Source organism: Carcharhinus amblyrhynchos, chromosome 2 (assembly GCF_965287045.1).
Source record: "Carcharhinus amblyrhynchos chromosome 2, sCarAmb.v2.hapA, whole genome shotgun sequence".
NCBI lineage: Eukaryota > Metazoa > Chordata > Chondrichthyes > Carcharhiniformes > Carcharhinidae > Carcharhinus > Carcharhinus amblyrhynchos.
The window spans coordinates 149,520,296-149,543,909 of record NC_137325.1 but is presented as its reverse complement, the minus strand read 5'-3'; the positions used below and the strand labels follow the sequence as shown (position 1 = coordinate 149,543,909).

The 23,614-nt window shown below is 48.2% G+C and overlaps 1 protein-coding gene across 1 annotated transcript in view; it reads right to left on the bottom strand.

The window, feature by feature from the left end:
- Positions 1-19,125, bottom strand: part of LOC145361852 (IQ motif and ankyrin repeat domain-containing protein 1-like) — a 128,856-nt gene extending 109,731 nt beyond the window's left edge. Inside the window, exon 1 of the mRNA XM_080217829.1 lies at positions 19,031-19,125. The gene's annotated coding sequence lies outside the window, so the exon portion shown is untranslated. The remainder of the gene's footprint in view (positions 1-19,030) is intronic.
- Between the last annotated feature and the right edge of the window lie 4,489 nt (positions 19,126-23,614).

The window sequence follows — 23,614 nt, the reverse complement described above, 5'->3', positions numbered from 1 at the left end:
GTCGTGGGGGTATGGAACGCGCTACCGAGTAGGGTGGTGGAGGCAGGAACGTTGGACTTGTTTAAGGTTTACTTAGACAGACACATGAGTGAAACAAGGATGGAGGGTTATAGTAGAGGGTATAAAATAGGGTCAGAGCCTCGGGACGACACCGGAAATGTAGTATTATATGTTAACATTTTTGTCTTTTTATTCCACAGGTGTCGGTTCACCTTGTTGTTAAACGAGGGGCATGCACACGGTGGGTCGTGCGTGGGCTGCTCTTGGAGATCCCGGGAGTGGCCTAGTACTTCGTGTCGGTGTGTGTGCTTAATCCTGGACCGGTAGACGGGCACCACAACAGCTCAGTGACTAGCACTGCTAGCTGTGCAGATACATGGATTTGGGCCTGTGTCTGTGGGAGTTTGCGCATTCTCCCTGTGGTTGCATGGGTTTCCTCCAGGTGCTCCGGTTTCCTCCCACAACCCAAATATGTGCTCTTAGGCTGATTGGTGTACCAAATTGACCCTAGTAAACCTCCTCTGCACTCCCTCCAAGGCCAAAATATCCCTGCGGAAGTACGGCGACCAAAACTGCACACAGTACTCCAGCTGCGGCCTCACCAATGCCCTATACAGCCGCAGCAAGACCTCCCTACTTTTATATTCAATCCCCCTCGCTATGAAGGCCAGCATCCCATTCGCCTTCCTGACCACCTGCTGCACCTGCAAGCTGGGTTTTTGCGACTCATGCACAAGGACCCCCAGGTCCCTCTGCACCGTCGCCTTCCCCGTGCTGGGATGTTCTTTGTTCTTTGACTATTTGCTGTGTTGAATGCCGATGTACAGTACAAATTACAAAGGTGATTCGGGATGTCAAGACTGGAGTTATAAGTAAAGGAAATTTACTAAGGAAATCAAGGAATGTGAGAATAGTGAGGAGGGGGTATTGAGTTTGGTCATATGAAATGATAGAGCAATATTGGAAGGCCAACTGACCCACTCTTCCTCTTGTTTCTTATGTTATTAGATATTTACAAATGAGAAGCTGTGACGACAGAACCCTGAATAGCATCAACCAAAGAGGTTGAGTTGTCCAGAATGTTACCAGGGAACTATATTCAAGCCGTGTGTACCATCTACAAGATGCACTGCAGCAACTCACCAAGACTCCTTAGGCAGCACCTTCCAAACCCACCACCACTTCCATCTAGAAGGACAGGAGCAGCAGATACCTGGGAACAGCCCCACCTGGAGTTTCCCCTCCGAGTCACTCACTATCCTGATTTGGAAATATATCGGCCGTTCCTTCACTGTCACTGGGTCAGAATCCTGGAACTGCCTTCTGAACAGCACTGTGGGTCAACCCACAGAACATGGACTGCAGTGATTCAGAAGGCAGCTCACCATCACCTTCTCAAGGGGCAACTAGGGATGGGTAATAAATGCTGGCTTAGCCAGCGACACCCATGTCCACGAATGAATAAAAAAACAGAGTTTAAATAGTTTAAACCAGGCAAGTAACAGAATTTTGAAAGAGAGGGTGATTGAGGCAGGCAATGCCATGACCTTGGTTTTGGTTCAAAACATATGTTTTGGTTTCAGATTTCATCTTTTCTTCTTCTAAAAAATGATTAAATGTTTATAGTGCAAACAGCACAAAATATTGTGCAGGACAACAATCCGTTTTTTTCCGGCATTTCTTCACTTTATTTTCAACCCTGTCTTCTCTGTCCCCTCGTTTGCAGAGCTAGCAGTAAATTCACCCGTTGCACCCATCCACCATGGAGACACTTTGTTCTAACCACTGTTCACAATGTTTCTGGGGTACACCATGTTGAGCTTGAGGAAGGCTGATTCACTGAGATTTCATTCGCTTCTGGATTAGCACAGAAGCCGTCTAACTTTTTCTGGTTGTCAATGGCTCTCTCTGCCAGTGAAAATGCCAAGTTGCCAACTTCCTTGGTGAGCTCCTTCAGCCCAGTCCGAACACCTTGCTGGAATTCTAGAAGTCTGATGTTCATCGTCTCCAGGGTGGAGTCCACTACCTCCAGATTGACCTTAACTCTGTTCACAGAGTTACAAACCTGCCCGACTGCCCGCTCCGTCTTTCTGTTATTTGTCTCAATCATCTGCTGAAGCAAGTCCATCTTCTTCTGGAAGGATGCATCTGCCTGTGCCAGTCCAGAGGCAATAGCCTCCGTAACTTGTGATGCAATCCTGGGCTGATATCCTTCCTCCTCATGCCTGTTTAGATTCTGCTGAGATCCTGCCTCAACCCCTTCCCTTTCTCTGTTGGTTACCTTCCAGTCATATTTCCTGGAGGGCACAAATAAACGTTGCTGTTGTTGCTCCTGATTGGGTGGGACGCTGTACATCTCGCTGGTTGGGACGAAAGTCCAAGGAGTTCCCTGAAGCTCTCTTGGTGAATCTTTTAGGGTATACATTAAAGGCAGAGGTTGGATCTGTGCTGCAGGATCCTGTGAACCTATCGCCTCAGAAATGCCAATCTTTTTGTCTCCTCTACCTGAAAAATAATGTTGGATTGTAGTGAGAAAGTGAAATAATCTTTCACTAACACATTGCTATGCACAATGTTTCTCTGCCTCTTTATTGTGTGATCCTTATTCAACTTCCATACAAAGCCCAGCTCCCCATTCAGAATGCTGAGACTGAAACCATGAGCAAAATCATGCAATACAGTTGCTTACAGATGATAAATGGACATCAACAACCGTCTCTTCCACCACTGGCGCACCATGCTTGCTGGTTGTATGATCTATTATAAGACATGACAACTAACAAACTCCCAGAGCATCTTCTACTGTAAAGAAATACAAAAATAACTGGGGAACCCCAATTCCTCCACGTTTCCTCCACATCTCACACAATCAGCACTTGGGTAACATTCCTCCTTCATTGTTAGGACACAGAACTATATTATTGCAGACGACTCTGGGTGGACAGTACATGGGCCTGCCACAATCCATCTCCCAAACACAATGTTTGGAAATTAGGAGAAAAATTAGGAGAGCCAGAAGGGGTCATGAGAAGACCTTGGCGGGTAAGATTAAGGAGAATCCCAAGGCCTTCTATAAATATGTGAAAAGTAAAAGGATGAGAAGAGAAGGGATAGGACCTATAAAAGGTGAAGGGGGAAAGGTCTGTGTGGAACCAGAGGAAATGGCAGAGGTGCTTAATGAGTACTTTGCCTCAGTATTCACAGTGGAAACTGATCTGGGAGATTTTGCTATGGATTTGCAGCAGATGGAAAAGATTGAGTTTGTGGATATTAAGGAGGAGGATGTGTTAGAACTTTTGAGTTCTATCAAGATAGATAAGTCGCCGGGACCAGATGGGATGTACCCCAGGATACTGTGGGAGGTGAGGGAAGTGATTGCAGAGCCCCTGGCGATGATCTTTGCGTCGTCAATGGAGACGGGAGAGGTTCCGGAAGATTGGAGGATTGCGGATGTAGTTCCTATTTTCAAGAAAGGGAACAGAGATAGCCCGGGAAATTACCGACCGGTGAGTCTGACCTCAGTGGTTGGTAAGCTGATGGAGAGGCTTCTGAGGGACAAGATTTACAAGCATTTGGAGAAGTTTGACATGATCAGAAATAGTCAGCATGGTTTTGTCAGGGGCAGGTCGTGCCTTACAAGCCTAGTTGAGTTCTTCGATAATGTGACTGAACACATTGACGAAGGAAGTGCAGTGGACGTGGTGTACATGGACTTCAGCAAGGCGTTTGATAAGGTCCCCCATGCAAGACTTCTTGAGAAGGTGAGAGGGCATGGGATCCAAGGGCCTTTGGCCTTGTGGATCCAGAACTGGCTTGCCTGCAGAAGGCAGAGAGTGGTTGTGGATGGGTCTTTTTCTGAATGGAGGTCAGTCACCAGTGGAGTGCCCCAGGGATCTGTTCTAGCACCTTTGCTGTTTGTCATTTTCATAAATGACCTGGATGAGGAAGTGGAGGGATGGGTAAGTAAGTTCGCTGATGACACGAAGGTCGGTGGTGTTGTGGATGGTCTGGAAGGATGTCAAAAGTTGCAGCAGGACATAAATAGGATGCAGGACTGGGCGGAGAAGTGGCAGATGGACTTCAATGCGGATAAATGTGTAGTCGTCCATTTTGGCAGGACCAATGGGATGAACGAGTACACTATCAAGGGCAGGAGTCTTAGTAGTGTTGAAGAACAGAAGGATCTTGGGGTCCGGGTCCACAGGACTCTTAAATCGGCCTCGCAGGTGGAGGATGTGGTCAAGAAGGCGTATGGTGTACTGGCCTTCATTAATCGAGGGATTGAGTTTAGGAGTCGGGAGGTAATGCTGCAACTTTATAAGACCCTTGTCAGGCCTCATTTGGAGTACTGTGTGCAGTTCTGGTCGCCTCACTATAGGAAGGACATAGAAGCTATTGAAAGGGTACAGAGGAGATTTACAAGGATGTTGCCTGGACTGGGAGGCATGCCTTATGAAGTTAGGTTGAGGGAGCTGGGACTCTTCTCCCTGGAGAGACGAAGGTTCAGAGGCGACCTGATAGAAGTTTATAAAATGTTGAGAGGAATAGATAGGGTGGATTCTCAGAGACTATTTCCCCGGGTTGAAATGGTCGCTACGAGAGGACACAGATTGAAGGTGCGGGGAGGAAAGTACAGAAGTGATGTTAGGGGTAAGTTTTTCACTCAGAGGGTGGTGAGTGAATGGAATCGGCTGCCGTCAGTGGTGGTGGAGGCGAACTCGCTGGGGTCTTTTAAAAGACTTCTGGATGAGTATATGGAATTTAATGGGATTGGGGGTTATAGATAGGTCTATGGATTGGTAGGTGTTGACGTGATCGGCGCAACTCGTGGGCCGAAGGGCCTGTTTGTGCTGTAGTGTTCTATGTTCTATGTAGGCCTCACCAGACTGCCATCAAGCTACACACGAGCACTCCCTCATTGATCTCTGGTGAGGAGAGTTTGATGGCCTTTTTTATTATCCTGTACAAGGCTTCACATAAAGGAAAGCTGGCAACATTCCCCTCTCACTGCCCTGCACAAAGCCCCGCAGTTTGCCTTTATGCAGCACTTTTACCAAAAGTGCTTCACAGAATTAACTCTGAGTGAGTATGCCCAACTCACTCCATCTCCAGTATAAACAAACTGTCACACAGAGTCACATAAAGACATTACAACAACGTGACCAAAAGCTTGTTCAGAGGAATTACTTTAGACCACTAGACCATAAGATGTAGGATCAGAATCAGGCCACTCGGCCCATCGAGTCTGCTCCACCATTCAATCATGGCTTTTATAAGTATCTCAACCCCATTCTCCTGCCTTCTCTCTGTAATATTTTATCCCCTTACCAATCAAGAACCAAACAAGCATCGGGACATTGAGGAACAAACATGTAGGTACGTTATGGAAAGATGCAAGAACAATAGGATTGAAGTATTGGGTGACTGTAGTAGGGAAAATGCTTGAATCTATCATCAAGGAAGAAATAGCCAGACATCTGGATATAAATTGTCCCATTGGTAAGACACAGCATGGGTTCATGAAGGGCAGGTCATATTTAACTAATTTAGTGGAATTCTCTGAGAACATTAAATGTGCAGTAGACAATGGGGAACCTGTGGATGTGGTGTATCTGGATGCCAGAAGGCATTTGACGAGGTGCCGCACCAAAGACTGCTACATAAGATAAAGGTGCACAGTGTTACGGGTAATGTATTAGCATGGATAGAGGATTGGTTAACTAACAGAAAGCAAAGCATGGGGGTAAATGGGTGTTTTTCTGGTTGGTGATCAGTGACTAGTGGTGTGCCTCAGGGATCAGTGTTGGGACTGCAACTGTTTACGATTTACACAGATGATTTGGAGTTGGGGACCAAGTGCAGTGTGTCAAAATTTGCACATGACACTAAGATGGGTGGCAGAGCAAAGTGTGCAGAGGACGCAGTAAGTCTACAAAGGGATATAGATAGTCTAAGAGAGTGGGCAAGGGTCTGGTAGATGGACTACAACGTTGGTAAATGTGAGGTCATCCATTTTGGTCGGAATAACAGCAAAATGGACTATTATTTAAATGGTAAAAAATTGCAGCATGCTGCTGTGCAGAGGGACCTGGGTGTCCTTGTGCAGGAATCTCAAGGAGTTGGTTTGCAGATGCAGCAGGTAATTAAGAAGGCAAATGGAATTTTGTCCTTCATTGCGAGAGGGATGGAGTTTAAAAACAGCGAGGTTATGTTGCAGCTGTATAAGGTGCTGGTGAGGCCACACCTGGAGTACTGTGGACAGTTTTGGTCTCCTTACTTGAGAAAGGATATACTGGCACTGGAGGGGGTGCAGAGGAGATTCACTAGGTTGATTCCGGAGTTGAGAGGATTGGTTTATGAGGAGAGACTGAGTAGACTGGGGCTAGACTCATTGGAATTCAGAAGAATGAGGGGAGATCTTACAGAAACATATAAGATTATGAAGGGAATAGATAAGATAGAAGCAGGGAAGTTGTTTCCACTGGTGGGTGAAACTAGAACTAGGGGGAATAGCCTCAAAATAAGGGGAAGCAGGTTTAGGACTGAGTTGAGGAGGAACTTCTTCACACAAAGGGTTGTGAATCTGTGGAATTCCCTGCCCAGTGAAGCAGTTGAGGCTCCCTCATTGAATGTTTTTAAGGCAAGGATAGATACATTTTTGAACAGTAAAGGAATTAAGGGTTATGGTGAGCGGGCGGGTAAGTGGAGCTGAGTCCACAAAAAGATCAGCCATGATCTTATTGAATGGCGGGGCAGGCTCGAGGGGCCAGATAGCCCACTCCTGCTCCTAGTTCTTATGAGACCTTAACTTCCCCAATATTGACTGGGGCTTCCTTAGAGCAAGAGGCTCAGACAGGGCAGAACTTGCTTGGTGTGTACAGGGTTTCTGGAAACTGGAGGAGAGGTCAGACTGGACATTGGATTGGCAAATGAGCATGGACTGGTGACTGACCTTTCGGTGGGAGAGCATTTTAGAAACAGAGATCACAACTCCTCCAGTTTTAAGATTTTTGAATAAGGATAAGACAGGCCCTTGCGGAAAGGTAATAACTTGAGGGAGGGCAAATTACAACAGTGTTAGACAGGAGCTAGGGAGAGTCAACTGGAGCAGCTGATATCGGGCAAGTCCACATTAGACATGGGGGAGTTTTTAAAGACCTACTGATCCGAGTTCAGGACCAGCACGTTCCAGTAAGGAGGGAGGATAAGGATGGTAAGGTAAGGGATCGTTGGATAATGAGAGAGACTATGAATTTAGTTAAAAGGAGAAAAGAAACATTTGTACGGTTTTGGAAGCTAAAATCAGACAGGGCCCATGGAGAATTTAAACAAAGAAGCAAAGAACTCAAGCAGAGAATTAGGAAAGCAAGGAGGGGCCATGAAATGATCTTGGCAAGTGGGGTCAAAGGGAATCCCAAAGCATTTTATACAGAGATTAGAAACAAGAGGGTAACTCGGAAGAGGGTAGAACCACTCAAGGATAAAGGAGAGAACTTGTGTTTGGAGACAGAGGATGTGGGTGAGATCCTAACTGAGTACTTTGTGTTGGTATTCACTGAGGAGAAGGACATGGGGGTAGTGAGATTAGTGTGCAGTGTGCTAATATGTTGGGACATCTCAACATCAAGAAAGAAGTGGTGTTGGGTATCTTGAAGAGCATTAAGGTGGATAAGTCCCCAGGGCCTAATGGGATCTACCCTGAGTTATTGAGAGAGGCAAGAGAGGAGATTGCTGGGGCTCTGACAAAGATCTTTGTATCCTCACAATCTGCTTTTTTAAAGTTAAAGTTTATTTATTAGTCCCAGTAAGGCTTACATTAACACTGCAATGAAGTTACTGTGAAATTCCCCTAGTCGCCACACTCCAGTGCCTGTTCGGGTTAATGCACCTAACCAGCACGTCTTTCAGAATGTGGGAGGAAACCAGAGCACCCGGAGGAAACCCACACAGACATGGGGAGAATCTGCAGTCTCCACACAGACAGTGACCCAAGCCGGGAATCAAACCCAGGTCCCTGGCACTGTGAGGCAGCAGTGACAGCTACTGTACCACTTTGCCACCCTACTAGAGAGATCCTGGAGGACTGGTGAGTCGCTAATGTTGTTCCTCTGTTAAAGAAAGGAAAAAGGGATAAGCTGGAAAATTACGGACCAGTGACTCTCACATCAGTGGTTGGGAAGCTATTGGAGAGGATTCATAGGGATAGGATTTATGCACATTTGGAAAAATGGCCTCATTCGGAAAAGTCAGCATGGCTTTGATTTGATTTGGTTTTTCACTGTCAGATGTGTTAACATACAGTGAAAAATGTTGTTTCTTTATACAGGTAAAGTATACAGGACATAGAGAAGGAAATGAGAGAGTGCAGAATGTAGTGTTACAGTCATAGCTAGGGTGTAGAGAAAGATCAACTTAATGCGAGGTAGGTCCATTCAAAAGTCTGACAGCAGCAGAGAAGAAGCTGTTCTTGAGTCGGTCGGTACGTGACCTCAGACTTTTATATCTTTTTCCCGACGGAAGAAGGTGGAAGAGAGAATGTCCGGGGTGTATGGGGTCCTTAATTATAAGAACATAAGAACATAAGAAATAGGAGCAGGAGTAGGCCATCTAGCCCTTCGAGCCTGCCCCGCCATTCAATAAGATCATGGCTGATCTGTCGTGGCTCAGTTCCACTTTCCCGCTTTCTCCCCATAACCCTCAATCCCCTCTCTTATCAAAAACCCATCAACCCGCGTCTTAAAAATATTTAGCGAGGCAGCCTCCACCACTTCAACGGGCAGAGAATTCCAGAGATTCACCACCCTTTGAGTGAAGAAGTTCCTCCTCAACTCCGTTCTAAACCGCCCCCCCTTTATCTTGAGGCTGTGCCCCCTAGTCCTACTGTCTTTTTTGAGCGGGAAGAGTCTCTCCACCTCTATCCTATCCATCCCATTCATCATCTTATACGTCTCAATGAGGTCCCCCCTCATTCTTCTAAACTCTAACGAGTACAAGCCTAGTTTATTCAGCCTCTCCTCATAGCTCAACCCCCTCAACTCCGGTATCAGCCTAGTAAACCTCCTCTGCACTCCCTCCAGGGCCAAAATATCCTTGCGTAAGTGCGGCGCCCAAAACTGCACACAGTACTCCAGCTGTGGCCTCACCAATGCCCTATACAGCTGCAGCAAGACCTCCCTACTTTTATATTCAATCCCCCTCGCTATGAAGGCCAGCATCCCATTCGCCTTCCTGACCACCTGCTGCACCTGCAAGCTGGGTTTTTGCGACTCATGCACAAGGACCCCGAGGTCCCTCTGCACCGTCGCCTGCTGCAGTTTTTCGCCACGTAAGTAATAGTCCTTCCTACCATTCTTCCTACCAAAGTGGACCACCTCACACTTGCCAACATTAAATTCCATTTGCCATTTCCTGGCCCATTCGCCCAGCCTATCTAGATCCTTCTGCAGACTCTCCACACCCTCCGCACAATTTGCCGTTCCCCCAATCTTGGTGTCATCCGCAAATTTCGACACCCTACACTTGGTTCCCTCCTCCAGATCATCTATATAAATGGTAAATAGCTGAGGCCCCAGCACCGACCCCTGGGGCACCCCACTAGTCACCATCCGCCAATCCGAATAGCACCCATTGACCCCCACTCTCTGCCTCCTATTTGACAACCAATCCTCTATCCACGCTAACACCCTACCCCCAACTCCATGTCCCTCGACCTTCTGCAATAACCTCTTATGAGGTACTTTGTCAAACGCCTTCTGAAAATCCAGAAAGACCACATCGACCGGCTCTCCTCTATCCACTGCCCTAGACACATCCTCATAGAACTCCAGTAAATTTGTCAGACACGACTTCCCTTTAATGAAACCGTGCTGCGTCTGCTCTATCAAGCAATTCCCTTCAAGATGCCTCGCAATTTCCTCCTTAATGACGGATTCTAACATTTTACCTACCACAGACGTTAAACTAACCGGCCTATAATTCCCCGCCTTTTGCCTGGCACCCTTCTTAAACAACGGCGTAACATTAGCCCTTTTCCAATCATCCGGCACTTCCCCGGAATCCAGCGACGTCTGGAAAATAACCACCAAGGCATCCACTATCACCTCCGCCATTTCTTTCAGAACCCTCGGATGCATTCCATCCGGTCCTGGGGACTTGTCCACAATCAGCCCCTCCAGTCTGTCGAGCACCGCCTCTCTAGTAACAATAATGTCATTAAGACCCTCCAGTCCTACCACCTTTCCATCACTAACACCCGGCAAATTATTCACGTCCTCCTCCGTGAAGACAGAAACAAAAAAGTTATTCAATACCTTAGCCATATCCCCATCCCCTACCACTAGGTCCCCTTTCTCATCCTGTAAAGGACCAACGTTCACCCTCGCCAGCCTCTTCCTTTTTATATATTTATAAAAACTCTTGCTATCCTTTTTTATATTAAGCACTAGCCCAGCTTCATAGTTTCTCCAACCCTTCCTTATCAACTTCTTTGTCAATCTTTGTTGACATTTAAACCTTTCCCAATCCTCTTCTCGCCCACTACTCTTAGCTACTCTAAACGCCTCCGCTTTTAATTTAACACTTTCCTTCACCTCCTTCGTTATCCACGGCTTATTACCTCTCCTCCTACGGTCCTTTTTGACCATCGGAATAAATTTCTGCTGAGCACCAAGAAAGATCTCCTTAAAGATCCTCCACTGCTCCTCAGCAGACCCTCCCTCCAACGCGCTCCCCCAGTCCACATTCGACAATTCTTCTCTCATCCTACCATACTCCCCTCTGTTCAAACAAAGGACGCGTGTCCGGGAACCCACTTTCTCCTCCTCCATCTGCACCAGAAACTCCACCATACAATGATCACTCTCCCCAAGAGGATACCGGCTGCTTTGCCGAGGCAGTGGGAAGTGTAGACAGAGTCAATGGATGGGAGGCTGGTTTGTGTGATGGATTGGGCTACATTCACAACCCTTTGTAGTTTCTTCTGGCCTTGGGCAGAACAGGATCCCATACCAAGCTGTGGTACAACCAGAAAAAATGCTTTCTATAGTGCATCTGTAAAAGTCGGTGAGAGTCGTAGCTGACATGCCAAATTTCCTTAGTCTTCTGAGAAAGTAGAGGCTTTCTTAACTATAGTGTCGGCGTGGAGGGGACCAGGACAGGTTGTTGGTGATCTGGATACCTTAAAACTGGAAGCTCTCGACTCTTTCCACTTCACGGAACAGATCATGTCTGACTAACTTGATTGATTTTTTTGAGGAGGTGACGGGGGTGATCGATGAGGGTAAAGTAGTAGATGTCGTCTACATTAATTTTAATAAGACCTTCGACAAGGTCCCTCAGGGGAAGCTCATCCAGAAGGTTACGATCCACAGGATCCATGACTTGGCCGCTTGGATTCGGAATTAGTTTTCCCTCAGAAGTCAGAGAGTAACGGTGGAAGGGTGTTATTCTGGCTAGAGGTCCGTGACTAGTGGGGTTCTGCAGGGATGTGTACTGGGACCTCTGCTGTTTGTGATATATATAAATGACTTGGGAGACAGCGTAAGCAGGTTCTTCCTCTGCAAAGTTGGGGTCAATGGGAATCGGAGATTTTCCGCTGGTTGGAGTCACACCTGACATAAAGGAAGATGGTTGTGGTTGTGGAGGGGCAGTCATCTCTGCTCCAGGACACCTCTGTAGGAGTTCCTCAGAGGAGTGTCCGAGGCCCAACCATCCTCAGCTGCTTCACCAGTGACCTTCCGTCCATCATAAGGTCAGAAGTGTTTGCTGATGATTCACTAGGCTGATGCCGGAGTTGAGGGGGTTGAGCTATGAGGAGAGGCTGAATAAACTAGGCTTGTACTCGTTAGAGTTTAGAAGAATGAGGGGAGATCTCATTGAGACGTATAAGATGATGAATGGGATGGATAGGATAGAGGTGGAGAGACTCTTCCCGCTCAGAAAGGACAGTAGGACCAGGGGGCACAGCCTCAAGATAAAGGGGGGGGTGGTTTAGAACGGAGTTGAGGAGGAACTTCTTCACTCAAAGGGTGGTGAATCTCTGGAATTCTCTGCCCGTTGAAGTGGTGGAGGCTGCCTCGCTAAATATTTTTAAGACACAGCTTGATGGGTTTTTGATAAGAGAGGGGATTAAGGGTTATGGGGAGAAAGCGGGAAAGTGGAACTGAGCAGCGACAGATCAGCCATGATCTTATTGAATGGCGGGGCAGGCTCAAAGGGCCAGATGGCCTACTCCTGCTCCTATTTCTTATGTTCTTATGATTACACAATGTTCAGCACCGTTCACAACTCCTCAGATACTGAAACAATCCATATTCAAACGCAACAAGGTTTGGACAATATCCAGGTTCGGGCCAAAAACTGTCAAATAACATTCACACCAAATAACCTTCCCATCAGACAAGGGCCAAGCAATGGTCATCTCCAACAAGGCAGAATCTCAACATTTCCACTTGACATTGAATTTGACACAGGTCATACCCAGGGATGGTGATGCTGGTGTCTGGGACGTTATCTGTCCCAGCGAGGCATCTGTCCCAGCGAGGCGTCTGTCCCAGCGAGGCGTCTGTCCCAGCGAGACGTCTGTCCCAGTGAGGCGTCTGACCCAGCATGGCATCTGGCCCAGCGAGGCGTCTGTCCCAGCGAGGCGTCTGGCTCAGCGAGACATTTGGCCCAGTGAGGTGTCTGTCCCAGTGAGGCGTCTGTCCCAGTGAGGCATCTGGCCCAGCGAGGCGTCTGGCCCAGCGAGACGTCTGGCCCAGCGAGACGTCTGGCCCAGCGAGACGTCTGCCCAGCGAGACGTCTGCCCAGCGAGGCGTCTGTCCCAGCGAGGCGCCTGTCCCAGCGAGGCGTCTGTCCCAGCGAGGCGTCTGTCCCAGCGAGACGTCTGCCCAGCGAGGCGTCTGTCCCAGCGAGGCGTCTGACCCAGCGAGGCGTCTGACCCAGCGAGGCTCCTGTCCCAGCGAGGCGTCTGTCCCAGCGAGGCGTCTGTCCCAGCGAGACGTCTGCCCAGCGAGACGTCTGGCCCAGCGAGACGTCTGCCCAGCGAGGCGTCTGTCCCAGCGAGGCGTCTGTCCCAGCGAGGCGTCTGTCCCAGCGAGACGTCTGCCCAGCGAGACGTCTGGCCCAGCGAGACGTCTGCCCAGCGAGGCGTCTGTCCCAGCGAGGCGTCTGTCCCAGCGAGGCGTCTGCCCCAGCGAGGCGTCTGCCCCAGCGAGGCGTCTGCCCCAGCGAGACGTCTGCCCCAGCGAGACGTCTGCCCCAGCGAGGTGTCTGTCCCAGCGAGGTGTCTGACCCAGCGAGACGTCTGTTGCTGTGTGGCATTTTTAAGAATTTCCAATGTGTGATTGTCAGAAGTTTTGGATTTAGACCCACAGGAATATAACTGACCCTTACATGCCCTCTGAAACGTGCTAGCAAACACTCAGTTTATCAGTCACAAGAAAAGGAAACAAGAGGAGTGAAACCAGACAGACTGTGTGGCACTGACCTTGTCACTAGTGACAACAACACCTAACCCGGCTCTGTCAACCCTGCAAAGTCCTTACCCACACACGGGGGCTAGTGTCAAAATGGGGGGAGCTGTCTCACAGACTAATCAAACAACAGCCTGACATTGTCACACTCACCGCTATCAAAGCCCACAGATAAGAATTTTATTAAGGCTTTCGACAGGGTCCCTCATGGGAGGCTCCTCCAGAGGATGAAGATGCCTGGGATCCACAGTAACCTGGCAGCTGGGATTCAGAATTGACTTGTCCGTAACGTCAGAGTGTAACGGTGGAAGGCTGTCTTTCTGGCTCGAGGTCCTTGACGAGTGGGGTTCAGCAGGAATCCGTACTGGGCCAGAGACTGCACTGAGCCAAAAACCTCACCGCCAGAGGCCTCGCTGGGCCTGACACCTCACTGGGGCAGGATCCTCACTGGGACAGACACCTCACTGGGACAGACACCTCACTGGGACAGACACCTCACTGGGACAGACATCTCACTGGGACAGACATCTCACTGGGCCAGTCACCTCACTGGGGCAGGTGCCTCGCTGGGACAGACACCTCACTGGGACAGACACCTCGCTGGGACAGACACCTCGCTGGGCCAGACACCTCACTGGGACAGACACCTCGCTGGGCCAGACACCTCACTGGGACAGACACCTCGCTGGGCCAGACACCTCACTGGGACAGACACCTCGCTGGGCCAGACACCTCACTGGGACAGATACGTCACCAGGCCAGACACCTCGCTGGGACAGACACCTCGCCGGGCCAGACACCTCACCAGGCCAGACACCTCGCTGGGACAGACACCTCACCGGGCCAGACATCTCACCGGGACAGACACCTCACTGGGACAGACACCTCGCTGGGCCAGATACCTCACCAGGCCAGACACCTCACTGGGGCAGGCGCCTCGCTGGGCCAGAGGCCTCGCTGGGCCAGACGGAAGTGACCCATAATGACAGAAGTGATGGTGACAGCATTAGTAGTGGAGTTGGGTATGGGGGGGGCGATGGTGGTGGGGAGATGCCATGGTTTGGGTGAGAGATTTGCTGGTGGCCAGGACTGTTAATTCCAGAATCTGTCTTCTAAGATTTTCTTACGGAAAGCCAATCAATCTGATGGCTGTAAGGATGGAAAGGATCCTGAAGGACAGGATTTATGACCATTTGGAAAGATGCAGCTTAATCCGGGATAGTCAGCATGGATTCATGAGGGGTAAGTCCTGCCTCACAAATTTGATTGATTTCATCGAGGAAAGTGTTGATATCATGTACACAGGTTTTAATAAGGTGTTTGATAAGGTTCCCCATGGTAGGCTCATGAAGAAAGTAAGGAGGTGTGGGATAGAGGGAAACTTGACCGATTGGATAAGTAACTGGCTGTCTCATAGAAGACAGAGGCTGGTGGCGGAGGGAAAATTTTCAGACTGGAGGCCAGTTACCAGCGGTGTATCACAGGGATCAGTGCTGGGTCCTCTGCTGTTTGTGATTTTTATCAATGATTTGGAAGAGGGGGCTGAAGGGTGGGTTAGTAAATTTGCTGATGACACCAAGATTGGAGGAGTAGTGGATGAGATGGAGGGCTCTTACAGGCTGCAAAGAAACATTGATAGGATGCAGAGCTGGGCCGAAAAGTGGCAGATGGAGTTTAACCCTGATAAGTGTGAGATGATTCATTTTGGTCGGACAAACTTGAATGCCGATTACAGGGTCAATGGCAGGGTTCTGAGGAATGTGAAGGAACAGAGAGATCTTGGGGTTCATATCCACAGATCTCTGAAGGTTACCACTCAAGTGGATAGAGCCGTGAAGAAGGTTTATAGTGTGTTAGTGTTTATTAACAGGGGGTTTGAGTTTAAGAGCCGTGGGGATATGCTGCAACTATACCGGACCTTGGTGAGACCACATTTGGAATATTGTGTGCGGTTCTGGTCACCTCACTATAAGAAGGATGTGGAAGCGTTGGAGAGAGTGCAGAGGAGATTTACCAGGATGCTGCCTGGTTTGGAGGGTAGGTCTTATGAGGAAAGGTTGAGGGAGCTGGGGCTTTTCTCTTTAGAGCGGAGGAGGATGAGAGGCGACTTAATAGAGGTTTATAAGATGATGAGGGGGATAGATAGAGTGGGCGTTCAGAGACTATTTCCTCGGGTGGATGCAGCTGTTACTAGGGGGCATAACTATAAGGTTCATGGTGGGAGATATAGGAGGGATGTCCGAGGTAGGTTCTTTACTCAGAGAGTGGTTGGGGTGTGGAATACACTGCCTGCTGTGATAGTGGAGTCGGACACTTTAGGAACTTTCAAGCAGTTATTGGATAGGCAGATGGAGCACTCCAGAATGATAGGGAGTGGGATAGACTGATCTTGGGTTTGGACATAGCTCGGCACAACATTGAGGGCCGAAGGACCTATATTGAGATGTATTGTTCTATGTTTTTATGTATTGACATCTGGATCCACCGCTTCTACCAGCTGAAAGAATAAGGGGAGCTTGCACATTGAAACAACACCTTTACATTGCTTTCTGCTCACTCACCACCCTGACTTGGAACTACATCATTGCCCCTCCGCTAGGTGTAAATGCTGAAACTCCCTCCCTAACCGCACAGTGGGTATACCTACATCACCAGAAGGCAGCTCACCATCTTGTACTGTACCACAGCAAACTACCCAGACCACAACACCACACAACCCTGCCACAGCAACCTCTGCAAGACATGCCGGATCTTCGACATGGATACCATCATCACACGTGAGAATACCATCCACCAGGTACATGGTAAATACTCTTGCAACTCAGCGAATGTTGTCTACCTGATACGCTGCAGGAAAGGATGTCCTGAGGCCTGGTACATTGGGGAGACCATGCAGACGCTACGACAACAGATGAATGAACATCGCTCGACAATCACCAGGCAAGACTGTTCCCTTCCTGTTGGCGAACACTTCAGTGGTCACGGGCATTCAGCCTCTGACCTTCGGGTAAGCATTCTCCAAGGCGGCCTTCACGACACACGACAGCACAGAGTCGCTGAACAGAGACTGATAGCCAAGTTCTGCACACATGAGGACGGTCTCAACCGGGATCTTGGGTTCATGTCGCACTATCTGTAACCCCCATGACTTGCCTGGGTTTGTAAAATCTCACTAACTGTCCTGTCTGGAGACAATACACATCTCTTTAACCTGTGCTTAACCCTCTCTCCGCTCACATTGTCTGTATCTTTAAGACTTGATTACCTGTAAAGACTCACATTCCAACCATTATTCTGTAAATTGAGTTTGTGTTTTTATATGCCCTGTTTGTGAACACAACTCCCACTCACCTGATGAAGGAGCAGTGCTCCGAAAGCTCGTGCTACCAAATAAACTTGTTGGACTTTATCCTGGTGTTGTGAGACTTCTTACTGTAAAAAACTAGTGTATTGTGCAATCCTCTATTCTGAAAAGTAGGCATTCGGCTGTCTGAAATACTGGTTATGGTGACAAGGTCAGATACATTGAAGCTTAACTAGAACTAGTATTTCCACATGATAAATACTGTGAAGAACAGGCAGCAGCACTCGAGGGGGACACAGGTCTAATATTTCAGAACAATTGCCTTCAATCTGAACTGAGGCAAGGTAAAATTGTAATAGAGTTTAAACCAGTTAAAGAGAGGAGGGGGGAAAAAAAATTAAAAGTGAAGATGTGAGAGAAGATGGAGGCAGGAAAAACATTCATAAAATAACACAGTTGGGGTTGCATTTTGAAAAAAACTTGTCCTCTGTGATTCTCCTTCTCCATTCTTCAACCATCCTCCCTTCCCACACCAGAGCTGTAACGCCTGCTTTATAATCTCTTTCTGCTCACCATGTTAGGCCCCAAACACTCAACCCAAATGAATCAATTCTTCCGTGTTGGTATACCGTCTTCTCTGCTCACAGTGCAGTCTGCCCCTGGAGCAACTGAGCCTGGATTCCGTTCACATTTTGTTCAGTCCACAAGTATGATCCCGAGCGTCTGATCAGCCCCAATTCTGCAGCTTGTTCTCACACTGATCTTCCTGTCCTTGGCCTACTGAAATATCCCAAAGGAACTCAATACGAATCCACGGAGCAGCACTTCACAACTTTCTAGATTTAAGGCTGAGTTCACAATTTCAAACTCTGTCTCTGCCCCCATTTTGTTTCTTTCTCTTTGCAGCTTCTGGTTTTCCTCATTTTGGTCTGTTTTTTGCGTTACACATTCCGCCATCCACCCCTCCTCTGTCTTTGTTTCCTTACTTGTTCCAATCCCACTCGCTGTGACCTTGCACCACCAGCTGCTTTATTATTTCATCCACTACCTTTGTCCTATCATAAACTTTTCATTTTCTCCCCCCTCCCAGCTTTTTAAGAAACAATTATATTTCTAACTGTTTGAAGCTCTGATCTGAAACATCGGGTGAAAGGTAAAGGTGTCGATGGTGACACTGGTCCACTGAGTGGGAAGCCTGTTACAATCCCATCACAGCCACTTTCCAGAGGTCCAATGGAATTAAATCCCAATGAAGCTCCTACCTGGGCAGTGTCAGGGCTCCCAGCTCCAGTGAGTGGCCAGGTCCCCAGAAATCCTGCTGTTCCCAATCACTGTGAGCGGTGGTCACTGCTCGTACTGCCGTGCGGCCCACATCAGCGTCCACCAGTCACACCCAAAGAATAAAGTGATTTGAACGGGTTCACAATGGCCAGATACCGAGACCCTGACTGGGGAGAAGGAGATGGAGGGACTGTTAAAGAGGGGTGAAGTGGGAAGAGGGGTCAATTTAAAGGGTAGAGAAGTGTCTTACTTTGAATCCCTCTGCACCTGCCAGTGGCGGCCTCTATCAGGCACAGATTATCTGAAAAGGAGGAACCAGTCTTACCTGCTAATGACATTGTTTCTGTGAAGATTCCAGATGTTGGCATTGGAATAGTTACTAACCATGATTATCTAGGTTTCAAAGTTGATGCAAAGTTGAGTTGGAGGAACAGTGTATATATGTGGTGCTCGAGGGGCAGAGTGATTATACTACCTCTGAAAATTAAAATTCTTTGATTTAAAATTTATTTGATAAGAGAGGTCTATTGGACAGGGGAAAGGCAGCTGAGGGAGTGGAAAGTGATGGTGAAGAGGATGGGGGGGGAGTAAGATCTACTTCGGGATGCAGAGAATTCCTGCAGGATCTGAAGAACTGGAGGAAATCTCTGAGGTAGGTTGGGTTGATGCTCTGGTTGGATTGGATGGCACGAAGGTTTGGAGGTTTTAATAAAAACTTGAACTGATCTTTCTGAATTAACTGTGCTCTGACTTCCTGTATATTCCCAGCATCCACAGTCTGTCTTTTTCTCCTCCTACTCCCAAGAAAATCGTTAATTCTGACTGGGACAGAGGAACATAGAAATTAGGAGCAAAAGGAGACAATTCAGCCCTTTGAGCTTGCTCCGCCATTCCATCAGACCATGGCTGATCTCTCCCTGGTCTCGAATCCACCTCCCCACTGCAACACACAAGTTCTAGAGTTGCACGGTACCTTGCAAGTCATTGGCAGGTGATATGGGAGACCCTCCAGAATCAACCTTCTTGCTGCTTGCTACGTTGGATCTTTTGGCTGTGGAAATGGTCGGATTCTTGCTTGGACCATGTGAAGCTGAAGGAAAGAAGGGGAGACAAACAGATGAACAACTGGTAGTAAACATGTGAACAATTACACCTCCTCATAGGCAAGGCGTGTGACTGGACAACCAGCAGCACACACACTTATCACTACTTTATGCTGTCCTGTGCTGAGGTACACTTTCATCAGGTGCTCGATACTCATTTCACCTCAATCATCAACAGCTCGGGACTTTGCATGGCCATGGAATGTTCTAGCTCCTGTCTTTCTCACCGAGTAAGTGCATTCCTGGGGGAAAGAAACATAGAAGCGAGAAACAGGAGGAGGCCACTCAGCCCTTCGAGCCTACTCCACCATTCACTTTGATCATGGCTGATCATCAAATTCAATATCCTGATTCCCCCCCCCGAGCCCCATATCCCTCCATCCCTTTAGCCCCAAGAGCGATATTTAATTTCTTCTTGAAATCAGACAATGTTTTAGCCTCAACTACTTTCTGTGGGAGTGAATTCCACACATTCCCCACCCTCTGGGTGAAGAAATTTCTCCTCACCTCAGTTCTAAAAGGTTTACCCCTTATCCTCAAACTCTGATCCCTAGTTCTAGACTCCCCCACCATCGGGAACATTCTTTCTGAATCTACCCTCTCTAACCCTGTTAGAATTTTATAAGTTTCTATCAGATCCTCTCTCACTCTTCTAAACTCCAGTGAATATAATCCTAACCCACTCAGTCTCTCCTCATATGACAGACCTGCCATCCCAGGAATCAGCCTGGTAAACCTTCACTGTGCTCCCTCTACAGCAAGGACATCCTTCCTCAGATAAGGAGACCAAAACTGTACCCAATACTCCAGGTGTGGCCTCACCAACACCCTGTCCAATTAGAACATAAGAATATAAGAACTAGGGGCAGGAGTAGGCCATGTGGCCCCTTCAGCCTGCTCTGCCATTCAATAAGACAAACAATGCTACCATATTACGGTCACTCGTCCCCAAGGGTTCTCTCACAGCTAGATTGCTAACCAATCCTTTCTCATTGCACAACACCCAGTCCAAGGTGGTCTGTTCCCTTGTTGGTTCCTTAGTGTACTGCTCTAGAAACCATCCCGTATACACTCCAGAAATTCCTCCTCTATTGTACTGTGACTAATTTGACTCCCCCAATCTATATACAGCACTGTGGGGCATGGTGACACAGTGGTTAGCACTGCTGCCTCACAGCGCCAGAGACCCGGGTTTGATTTCCAGCTTGGGTCACTGTCTGTGTGGACTCTGCATGTTCTCCCCGTATCTGCATGGGTTTCCTCCCACAGTCTGGTTAGGTGTTGGAGCGTGGCAACTAAGGGAATTTCACAGTGATTTCATTGCAGTGTTAATGTAAGCATACTTATGGCAAATAAAAAACATAGAACATAGAACATAGAACATTACAGCGCAGAACAGGCCCTTCGGCCCACGATGTTGCGCCGACCAGTTACAAAAACAATGACCCACTAACCTAAACCAATCCCTTTTCGTCCATAAACCTATCCACGGATCTCTTAAACGCCCCCAAACTAGGCGCATTTACAGCAGGCAGGGCATTCCAATCCCTCACCACCCTCTGGGTAAAGAACCTACCCCTGACATCCGTCCTATAACTACCCCCCCTTAATTTAAAGCCATGCCCCCTCGTGCTAGCTTTCTCCATCCGAGGAAAAAGGCTATCACTGTCCACCCTATCTAAACCTCTAATCATCCTATATGTTTCAATAAGATCCCCTCTTAGCCGCCTTCTTTCCAGCGAAAACAACCCCAAATCCCTCAGTCTCTTCTCATAGGACCTCCCCTCCATACCAGGCAACATCCTGGTAAACCTCCTCTGCACCCTCTCCAAAGCCTCCACATCCTTCCTGTAATGTGGGGACCAGAACTGCACACAATACTCCAAGTGCAGCCGCACCAGAGTTTTGTACAGTTGCAACATGACGCTGCGACTCCTAAATTCAATCCCCCTACCAATAAACGCCAAGACACCATATGCCTTCTTAACAACCTTATAGAACATAGAACATAGAACATAGAACACTACAGCACAAACAGGCCCTTCGGCCCACAAGTTGCGCCGACCACATCACCTACCAACCTACAGACCTATCTATAACCCTCAATCTCATTAAACCCCATATACTCATCCAGAAGTCTTTTAAAAGACCCCAGCGAGTTCGCCTCCACCACCACTGACGGCAGCCGATTCCATTCACTCACCACCCTCTGAGTGAAAAACTTACCCCTAACATCACTTCTGAACCTCCCTCCCCGCACCTTAAATCTGTGTCCTCTCGTAGCGACCATTTCAAACCGGGGAAATAGCCTCTGAGAGTCCACCCTATCTATTCCTCTCAACATTTTGTAAACTTCTATCAGGTCGCCTCTCAACCTTCGTCTCTCCAGGGAAAAGAGTCCCAGCTCCCTCAACCTAACTTCATAAGGCATGCCTCCCAGTCCAGGCAACATCCTTGTAAATCTCCTCTGCACCCTTTCAATAGCTTCTACATCTTTCCTATAGTGAGGCGACCAGAACTGCGCACAATACTCCAAATGAGGCCTGACAAGGGTCTTATAAAGTTCCAGCATTACCTCCCGACTCCTAAACTCAATCCCTCGATTAATGAAGGCCAGTACACCATACGCCTTCTTGACCACCTCCTCCACCTGCGAGGCCGATTTAAGAGTCCTGTGGACCCGGACCCCAAGATCCTTCTGCTCCTCAACACTACTCAGACTTCTGCCCTTGATAGTGTACTCGTTCATCCCGTTGGTTCTGCCAAAATGGACGACAACACATTTATCCGCGTTGAAGTCCATCTGCCACTTCTCCGCCCAGTCCTGCATCCTATCTATGTCCTGCTGCAACTTTTGCCATCCTTCCAGATCATCCACAACACCACCGACCTTCGTGTCATCAGCGAACTTACTTACCCATCCCTCCACTTCCTCATCCAGGTCATTTATGAAAATGACAAACAACAAGGGTCCCAGAACAGATCCTTGAGGCACTCCGCTGGTGACTGACCTCCATTCAGAAAAAGCCCCATCCACAACCACTCTCTGCCTTCTGCAGGCAAGCCAGTTCTGGATCCACAAGGCCAAAGGCCCTTGGATCCCATGCCCTCTCACCTTCTCAAGAAGTCTTGCATGGGGGACCTTATCAAACGCCTTGCTGAAGTCCATGTACACTACGTCCACGGCACTTCCTTCGTCAATGTGTTCAGTCACATTATCGAAGAACTCAACTAGGCTTGTAAGGCACGACCTGCCCTTGACAAATCCATGCTGACTATTCCTGATCATGTCAAACCTCTCCAAATGTTCGTAAATCTTGTCCCTCAGAAGCCTCTCCATCAGCTTACCAACCACTGAGGTCAGACTCACCGGTCGGTAATTTCCCGGGCTATCTCTGTTCCCTTTCTTAAAAATAGGAACTACATCCGCAATCCTCCAATCCTCTGGAACCTCTCCCGTCTCCATTGACGACGCAAAGATCATCGCCAGGGGCTCTGCAATCTCTTCCCTCGCCTCCCACAGTATCCTGGGGTACATCCCATCTGGTCCCGGCGACTTATCTACCTTGATAGAATTCAAAAGTTCCAACACATCCTCCTCCTTAATATTCACGTACTCAATCCTTTCCATCTGCTGCAAATCCATAACAAAATCTCCCAGATCGGCTTCCACCGTGAATACTGAGGCGAAGTACTCGTTAAGCACCTCCGCCATTTCTTCTGGTTCCACACAAACCTTTCCCCCCCTCACCTTTTATCGGTCCTATCCCTTCTCTTCTTATCCTTTTACCTTTCACATATTTATAGAAGGCCTTGGGATTCTCCTTAATCTTACTCGCCAAGGTCTTCTCATGACCCCTTCTGGCTCTCCTAATTTCCCTTTTAAGTTCCTTCCTACAGTCCTTATACTCCTCAAGATCTTTAACATCTCCTAATTCCCTGAACCTCTTGTACACCTTCCTTTTCTTCCTGACTAGGTTCAACACATCCTTTGTGCACCACGGTTCCCTCGACCCACCAAAACCCCCTCGTCTCATCGGAACGTTGTCATTCAGAGCTCCAGACAAACATTCCTTGAATATCTGCCACCTTCCTTCGGTACTTTTCCCTAAGAACGCCTCCTTCCAGTTTATTTGTCCAAGTAACTTCCTGACTTCTTCGTATCTCCCCTTACCCCAGACAAACACCTTTCTAGCCTGCCTGATCCTATCTCGTTCCAACGCAATTGTGAAGGAGATAGAATTATGGTCACCATATCCAAGATGCTCTCCTACCGAAAGATCCATCACCTGCCCTGGTTCATTCGCCAGTACCAGGTCAAGTACAGCCTCTCCCCTCGTAGGCTTGTCCACATACTGCGTCAGGAAACCCTCCTGAACACACCTAACAAACTCCTCCCCATCTATACCCCTTACCCTAGGGATATTCCAGTCGATGTTTGGGAAATTGAAGTC